Genomic DNA, 10,166 nt, shown 5'->3' on the forward strand with positions numbered 1-10,166 from the left:
CATCAAGCCAGATTTTTCTGGGCAAAGATAGATGGCATTGTGTCTGTCTCTTTCTTTCACTGTCGCCCTCCTTCCTTCTTCCTACTGCTCTCTTTATTTTCTTCACTCTCTCTCTCTCGCTCCTTCTCTCTCCCTATTGCTCTCACTCTCTAATGGTACTGGTGGCTGGGTGTCACAGTGTGAAGGCAGTGAGTGTGACAGAGCCAAACTGTCCAGGTGCAAGTGTCTCTCCCATTGCTCTATACACACACACACACACACACACACACACACACACACACACACACACACACACACACACTGACGCATGTGGCACGGGATAAGACAGTCAGCAGTTATTTCTGTGTTTCCTGTCTCTCTATCACAGGTGCAGGAGAGAGAGAGAGAGAGAGAGGGAGAGAGAGTCACAAGCATGCAGTGCAACCGGACACGATGACACACTACAGCTTACACAAGCAGAGGAGTGTGTGTGTGTGTGTGTGTGTGTGTGTGTGTGTGTGTGTGTGTGTGTGTGTGAGAAAGATTAAGGAGAGGAGGAGTGGTGCTGACTCTATTAAAGTGGAGGTCAAATGGCCCTAAAAGGAAACACTTATAAAAGAGAAAGAGAGACAGAGAAGAAGGAGGTGGAGAGACCAACTGGTGCTTCCCACCGCCCACAGTTCGCAGATGTGCTGTCCAGAAAACAGTAGCTTCAGTGGGCAATACAGAGAAAGCTGTGTGTGTGTGTGTGTGTGTGTGTGTGTGTGCACGCTCTCTTACCACCAGCACGAGGAATCATGACAATATGCATGTGATTTATTTCCCACATTTAAATCTAGTTTTCTAGTGTAATTTGCCTCAGTTGTTTAATGGCAGACGTATCTGGCCATCACACACACCTCCTCACTGTGCTTTTCCTCTGGAAAATGTACCACTTCATGATAAGGTTACTGAACCTAATCCAGAACTATACACACTCTGGTATAGTACACGAGTCCATCGTTTAGGGCTGCAACTAACGATTATTTTCGTAATCGATTAGTTGGCCGATTTATTGATTTATTTATTTGTTCAGATTTTTTACAAAAATGTGCCATTTTGGAGTTTTCCCATTTTGTGAGCTCATGTGAAAGCACGATGTGAAAGCGTTCCTCAAAAGGGTCATTTGGATAGCCGAGGGCTCTCAGCTTGATACAGGGGTTCGACTTGGAACCCTCTTATCAGGGAAGCTGTCTGTTATATGGTTCTGCATAGAACCTTAAGGGTTTCCGCCAGAGGGACAAACTGAAAAAGGTTCATTATCACGGCTAGAATATTCCTGAGAAAAAAAAGAAAAAAAAACAGAATCTTACAGAGATGATATTGACAGTTATTTAATACATGATATGCTAAACACATATATATAAACATAACATGTAAGGGGAAAACCACTTGGGGTGTGCTGAGCTAGGGGAAGAAATGGGATGCAGCCCAACATATAGCAGAGTTACAGTCACCACCCCGAAGTTGATGTATTCCTCTCATTCCACAGCGATTTGCAAACGCTAACAATTTTTTATTTATTAAAAAACGACACATCATACTTTTTATGGTATTACTTAAGTTATAGTAGCTATAAACAATCATTCCGTCATCAGCCTCTCTTTTTGCTCTCTCTTGATGCTAATAAGATAAAGGGTGCGTTTCAATTAGCTGCCTAGTTCAGTAGTCAGGGTACTGATCAGTAGGGATGGGAAATGTTAAGGTTTTAACGGTATTACTAATCTTACTGATACTGCTTATCGATCCGGTACTTTAACGGTATACTTACCGGTACTTTGAGTTGTGTGTTTTTTTTTATCAAAATTTTTAAAAAAAAGAAACATTGAGAACAGAATGAACATTGCTTTATTTATTTTTTTATATATAAAGTAAGTGCACCAGTGTGAAGGCATTTTTTAAGTGTTTAAGATTTATATACTGCAGAAACAAATACTCTAAAGATTTATATGTAGGCCATTTGTAAAGTATTTGAAAGTGATGTGCATTTAATTGCCTAAATGTTTACATACTGATTTATTTCTTTATTTGGCATTTTAAAAACAAGTAATTATATGCTGAATGCGTAATGTCCTTTCTCCCAAATGAAATCAACATCATTTCAGCATAACGTAAGCAAGTCAATTAGTGCGATATTCCATTTATTTTAAACGGCGTGAACGACGTTGATCCAGCATGCCTTTAATGAGCAAAACGACGTCGGATCAGTGTCGGAGATGAACATCGTTTCGATGCCGCGAGAGACCTCGATTGTGCGATGATTATACGTCACTGTTATTTGGGAAGGCTGCTAGCATACGTACCTGACATAGATGGAGCAACCAGAGACGAGCTAGCGAGGCAGTCGAAAACTTTGCATTTCTCTGTCTGCAGTTTTTGAAAGATGATTTGACAGATTATTCGTGTGTTTCCGCCCATACAAACAAAAATCTTGTTGCACTTGTGCCAACGATCGTCATCTACACCAACTCTAGTGAAGTGTAACCACACTTTTGAACGTTTGGTTCTCTCCGCCCTTGCCACTCTGTGTATTACGCGGGAGCTTTCGTGTTGTGCGCGCTCTCGCTGTTGGGTGTGACCGACATCCTCCACACATGAGAGATCTGATGCGAATAACGACAATGCAGATGAATGTCTTAATATTATCGCAAATTAGAAATGGTTGGTGAGATAAAATGTACAAGATAACGTTTATTTAGCAATAATAAGCAGGAAATATATTTTCTTCATTTCTCCAGTACCGAAAGCAGAACCGGTAGCGTCAGAGTTTATAGATGCTACGGTCTTTCATAATTTAGCACCGCGGCCGGTTTAATACCGGGTTTCGGTACCCGTCCCTACTGATCAGAGAGTCGGCCATTTTGGAATGTTCGCTGTGTAAAAAATCCCACAGTGCGATTGTTGTAGCTCTCAAATGATTACTTATGTTAGCGGTTTGTAACTTTATTTGACGTTCTACAGTATATATGGTTTGTTTGAGTCTAACAACTTTTAAGTGTTTAATGGTTTTTAAAAATCCACTAGCTAGCCTACGATCGAACTTGAATTACCCTGACAGAAACGTGTGATTAAGCTAACAAATTTACATGACGTATAATGTCAGAAAGATATCAGTCCTGCCTGTTGGTCTGCACTTATATAGTGCTTTTTTAACCTTGGCGGTTCCAAAGCGCTTTACACTGTGTCTCATTCACCCATTCATACACTCACATACCAATGGTAGCAGAGCTGCCATGCACGGCGCTAGCTTGCCAACGTGAGCAACTTGGGGTTCAGAGTCTTGCCCAAGGACACTTCCGTATGTGGAGTCATGTGGGCCGGGAATCGGACCGCCAACCCTACGATTAGTGGACAACCCGCTCTACCACCTGAGCCACAGCCGCGAGTTCATAAATTCCAGTGGTGACATTTTACAACGAGAGTACATAGTCAAGTCGCTGGAAATTGAGTCATCAGTGTCCCTATGTGTAGTGAACCAGTGCCTGACCTAGTGTACCTGATATACTGATTCACCACCTAGGGAGCTATTGAGACGACTGAGACGCACCCAAAGAAACCCAGCCATTACATATCTCTGACCCTTTAGATACCTTCCATAAATGTTATTCCCTTTACGAAAAAACTTGACCATATCAAAGACTTGTGTTCGCTTCGTAAATGGTAATTCGCAGGTCTGAATGACGTCATTTTCAACTTCTGTGCATTCCGCACACAAAGTGGAGAAACATGGACGCCTCTGTGTGTTGTTAGCAACAAACTTGCCAGCTAACTGTGATGCGTGATGTATATTTTCCTCCTCAAACAGTGTACTGTATAGTCGATGTCATAGATTTAAAAAGCAAAGATGCATTTTGAGTGATCTAAAGCAAATCTTTCTATATACAGGTGAACTCATTTAAAGGTAAGATGTTCTACTTTGTTTACTGCTGATGCTGTTGGCAGCCATGTTGATTTGATGTCACTCCTTATAGGCGAGAAGGTAATGAGTAGGAGTTTCCAGTTAAGGGGGCGGGGGTTTTTTTATGGGGCTTTTTCTGATTGGAGGTTTGGAATGACATGTTGCGACCTCGAACCGAACGCAGCATTAGATTATGTGGCGCGCCTGCCGTACAAGTTGTTACTACATGACATGACATGTTAGTATGAGCACATTAGCATAAACCTGGGATTTGAATTACATCTAGAACTATTGTCAGAGCTGCTGTTATAGAAGATTCATCAGCACTTTCTCATTTGATAATTCAACAGCACTGTGATATAAAATATATTATACAAAGGGGTGGTTTAGGTTCTATAATCCGATTGACTCAGCGATGTTATAAACATTTGCAAAATGTATGCAAACCTGTGACTGGATATTCATGTGTCAGGTTTTAACCCAATAAAATGACTGCAAGTAAGTAGTGCTGTAGGATCCAAGTCTAGTCTCTAGACATGTTCTGTATTGACTTGGACTTGTCTCTGAGTTATTACCATCATTTGCACTTGGATTTGTCTGAGAGTTTGTGATGTCTTTTCTTTTCGCAAGTACAAAGTTCAATAAAGTAATTCGTTCTTCTAGAAAAGAGCCTAATCATTGGCACAATGCACAAATAAACCAAACCAGTTTAGTTTTAGTTTTAGTTTAAAGGCTTGGCGTTGATCGGTTTCAGTCTCAATCTTGACTTGCTCTCACTTTCATTTGGTCTCGTGACTTGAACTTGACCCCCTTAAGACTGGTCTTGTATTGGACTTGACGCTGCCAGTCTTGACTAGAGACATTGCCCAGATTATACCTTTAATCTTTTGCCTATAGCAACTAAAGCTTACTGTTACAGACTACATTGCATGGAGAAAGAATTGTTTATTGAGAATATTATTAATAATAAATTCAATTATTTATTGAACCCTGGATTTGATCATATTGTTTTTGTCGCATATTGTTGCTTTTTAATAAAAGCAATAACGATAAACCACTCGAGGGCTTGTTTTCCCAGGATTTTCTCATGGGAAAGGAAGTTTTAGACACAAAATGAATTGAAATAGGAAGTACAGAAAGTGTGCTTTCAATCAAAACATTCTTCTTGAGAACTTGAGGACTGTTGGTGAATCCTCGCCGATACCTCAGTATGGTTTACTCTCTGCAGCATTGCCCTATTTTTTTGTTAAGCGATATCAAAGTGGAACACCCTGTTGCCTAGAGAACAATACAACCAGATATCAGCACAATGAGATGTTGTTTTGATGTGTGGTTACACAAGATTGAGTCGCAAATCTCACGAAAAACACACAGACTTTGCAGCGGGCTGCATGGTGCAGGCTGCAGAGGTGCGTGGGCGAACTGCACTGCGTGGGACGTGTGTATGTGTGTGTATTAGTGTGTATCTGTGTTCATGTGGGATGTGTGTTTGTGTGTGTGTGTGTGTGGGACAGGTCGGTTTGGGTACAGGGTGCACAGGGTGCATCTCTCTAAAAAGTGTACTCACACACCCTCAGATTAGTGGAGACTCTATCTTTGGTCCAGAAGTCTAAGTCCACCACCAAGGAGTGGTTTTAGTTCATCAGTTATCACATGCTAGTAAATATTTATGTTAAAATACTTCATTTTTCATTCAATTGTTGAGTAATTTTTATATGAAACTGAACTATATCAAATTATTCATACACCATTTCATTTATTTTTTTTATGTATTTTTTGTATTTAGTGCACATTTTCACTCTTTATATATATATAGAGAGAGAGAAAGAGAGAGAGAGAGAGAGAGAGAGATAGTATAGTGTGTATAGTGAGAGTATAGTGTGTGTGTGTGTGTGTGTGTGTGTATATATATATATATATATATATATATATATATATATATATATATATATATATATATATATATATCAACATTTTTCAACTTAATTTCTGTCTATCGCATCTGTAACATTACGTGGCATTTCGACCCAAAATGTTTTATAACGGAAGTTTCTAATTCGGTTGTTGAATTCTTGTTAATAAAACAATAAAACATTTAAACGTTCAAGGTTTTTTCTCAGTTGTGAACCTACTACCATTACAATCAAACAGAAGAGAAAAAAAGGTCCTAGAAAGTCCTTTCCCAGGCATGAGAGAAAGTCTTACTATAAGGAGCTTGGATGCTGAGAAAAGAATATGAATATTAATTGAATTTCATAGTTTGCAATGATATCCCTTTTGAAATAAATGTACATTTTGCTACTGGTTTTTCTTTGTGTTGTACTTGCTGGGGGTAGGAGTCGCTTTTAAAACGTATCATTCACAATTACAGGTTACAGTTTTGACATTTAAAAAAAAAAAATCTGAACCCTAAACACAAATCTAAAAAAAAAATAATAATTATAATAAAATCTCAAATATACAGATTTTATTAGGACAATTAGGTCAGAAGTGAAGCAGCCAGTATTCCCAGAGAAAACTAGATGCTTTCTAAGAGGTCAAAGAAATATGTTCTACTCCAATAGCTAGTTTTTATCAGTGATGTTAATACATGATGTTTAGTACAGTATGTGCGCAGTGTAACTGTTTAGCTAACGTTATAGCTAATTAGGCTACTCTATCGGAAGCTTGCTGGTAATTGTTAATAGGAATATACTGTAGCTATATCAGTAGAACATAACAATTTCAGATGCACGTACAGTTCATATCTTCCCTTGTTTCCATCTTCCATCTTCCAACTGCTTAAATACTGAGTTCAATCACTCTGAAAGCATCTACTTTCACTTGGGAATCCTGGACACTTATATTTGACTTAATTTACATAAAATCTGTATTTTTAAGATTTGTAGTTAGGATTTTATTTATTTTTTTAATATCTCAACTATAACTTGTAATTTCTAATTCTATGTTTTTAAAGATGGCAAGAATGTGAATTTGTTAAATATACTAAAAAAAAAAAAGAATACACTTTCTACATTTGTCAGTTTCCAAGCTCCGTATTACCAAAGCTGTTCTTATGGAGTTTAACACTGTGTTATTATTATTTACAATAAATTCTTTTCTCTTGGGGGGGAAAAAAACATTTTTGACAGCATGAATCATACAAAATTATGGTTTGTTTTACAAATAGCTTTGACGGAAGAAATCATGAATATGCAAAAATATATACCGTATATATATATATATATATATATATATATATATATATATATATATATATGTATAACTGAACAAAATGGTATTCGTTTTTTAATAAAAAAGGGAATACTATCATTCTTGGAAACAGATTTTTGGATGTGACTGTGTATGAATTAAATTATTATATAAAATGTTCTTATAATATAATAATAATACAGTATAATATAATAGATAATTAATATAAAATTCCACTTTCATTTGTGGTTTTCCTCTTTTTTCCTGAAGGATTTGTATGGTCACTTAAACAGTTCAGAAATGGTCGTGTACTCTAAAGTTAGGCATTTTGTTTGTGCCATTAAGGCATAATGTGTGTATCCATATACATGCATACACACATTCATACACACACGCTCCAGCAGGAAGAGAGTGGGTGTTTGGGAGCAGCTGCATGGGAGAGACATTGAATTTGGTTTCCTCCAAATGAACACACACACGCACAAAACAAAAACCCCATACGGTACGTATATAAATGTATAGGAGCAGCCTCAAACATATTCACATGCTCACCTACATCTCAGTCTCTAATCTTAGTCTGTATGTATCTAATCTAAGTTACAAGAGCAAGACAATTGTTGGAAGAGTCATGAAGCAGTCTTACAACACAATCGTATGGGCTGAAGAACAATAACGTCTATAATAATATAGTAGTAATACACCATAAGCGACAGTAATACAGGCCATGGATCACCTCAGCAGGTAACAATAGCTTTAAAGAGAAAACACAATGATAGGCGTATACACACAGGCTCTCGGAGGGAATGTGCTGAGTGTGTTTCAGGGAAGGAAATGCATTGAAGAGCTCTATAGATGGACCAACTGTGTTTGGAAATAAGTAGGTTAATAAAACAGCAGTCTAAACGCTTACAATCAGGAGCGTACACTCAAATTAATACCAAAACAAGACTTAAAACATGTTATTAATCTGAATAATGTAGGGTTTGTTTTTTTTTTTGTCTACGTACAAAGTACACTATATACAGTATATAGGTGTATATATACAGTGCTGTGAAAAAGTATTTCTGATTTCTTCTGTTTTTTTGTGTATATCTCATACTAAATAGTTTTAGATCTTCAAACAAAATACAACATAAAACAAAGGCAACCTGAGTAAACACACAATACAGTTTAAAATTTTTTTTATTGAAGTAAAAAAGTGATCCAACACCTATCACTAATGTGAAAAACTAATTGCCCCCTTAAACTTAAAATCTGGTTGTGCCACCTTGGGCAGCAATAACTGAAGTCAACCAATCCCGGTCTTCATTCTAAATCCATTATCTAAATAATTTTACACCACAAAATTGACAAATGATATAGAAATTGTAATAAGCTTACAATTACAAAATGTAATAAGCTCCCCAATGTTTTTTGTCACTTCATTTTGCAACTCAACTAACTATCTTGATTGTTAATTCCAGTAATACTTCTGACGCCTAATGGATTAGCGGCCCTGGGATGAGTAGTTTCTGTGCTCTTGGAGGTATTTTGGAAGGTCGGGAACTTCTGGGAAGGGTCACTACTGTGCTGAGTTTTTCCATTTGGAGATAACGGTTCTCACTGTGGTTCTTTGGAGTCCCAGAGCCTTTGAAATAGCTTTGTAACCCTTCCCAGACTGATGTATTTCAATCACCTTCTTCCTCATCTTTTCTGGAATTGGATAACATTTTTGCTTCAATAAATAACATAATCATTTACAAACTGTAAATCTTTGTGTTTAGTCAGGTTGCCTTTGTTTAATCTTAGATTTAGTTTTAATTTCTGAAACATTTTAGTATTAGATATACACAAAAACAGAAGAAATCGGGATGGGGCAAATACATTTTCAAAGCATTCCACAGTATGTGTATAGGTGGGTTTTACTAATAAACTGTACGTTGGGTTACTTGATAAAGTGTTCTTATACTGTATATTCTAAACACTCACCAGCCCCTTTATTATGAAACAGTACTAATACTGGGTAGGACCCCTCTCTTAGATCTCAATACTTCATGGCATGTTTTCCACAAGTTGTTGGAAACATTTCTTTGGGATTCAGGTCCATGTTAAAATGATCTTTTGGATTCAGATCTAGTGACTGGTGAGGTTATTGAAGTGCACTGAAACCATTGTCGTGTTTGAGACGAACTGTTACTTGTGATATGGATTAGTAATAATATTAGTGATCACACCATTACACCACTACCAGCACCAGGCAACGTATTTGGAATCTAGCACAGCAAACCAGTACGGTCAATCTCCTCTGCACACTCTCATCAACAAAGAGTTCCCACCCACAGGACTGCCGCTTAATGGAAGTTTTTAGTTTTTCTGCACCATTCTGTATCTAGACCTGTGGTCACCAACCCTTATTTAGATCTACCTTCCTGCAGGTTTCATCTCCAACCAAAATCTACCACATCTGTTTTAGTTCATCAAGAGCTTCTTAAGGCAATGATTAGATGATCAGGTTGGCACGATTATGATTGGCGCTAAAGTTTTCAGGAAGGTAGATCTCCAGGAACACGATTGGTGACCACTGATCTACAGTCAAGAGTTGTTCGTGAAAATCCCAGGAGATCAGCAGTTACAAAAATATTCAGTCCATTCAATCATTTTGTCACCAACCACCATGCCACAGCTATTTACTTAGTGGAGGTTTTTTTTTTTTTTTTCTTCATGATAATGTATAAGGCACACTCATATGGCTAAATCTGCCATGTATATCCATGGCACTCTGGGAAAACCTTTTGACTGTCACTGTGGCTAAATTGTGGAAATAAACAAAACAGTATGAAAAAGTCACAGTTTGTCTCTCTATAATATACGTTGATATCTCTACTTTAAGAATACATAAATATACAGTAATTTGCCGATTTCTATTTCAGTTGTTTTCTAACCTTGCCTTCCTGTCTTCCTGCTAAGATCATGTTGGCTAAGGAGCCAGTTTAGCAAACGCAGAAGATATGCCCCGCAGAAAAATCACCAACATGTACATGGATAATATTTTGTCAAGTTGACATGCTTAACCTTACTT

Source organism: Ictalurus furcatus, chromosome 9 (genome assembly GCF_023375685.1).
Source record: "Ictalurus furcatus strain D&B chromosome 9, Billie_1.0, whole genome shotgun sequence".
In the NCBI taxonomy this organism is placed as follows: Eukaryota; Metazoa; Chordata; class Actinopteri; order Siluriformes; family Ictaluridae; genus Ictalurus; species Ictalurus furcatus.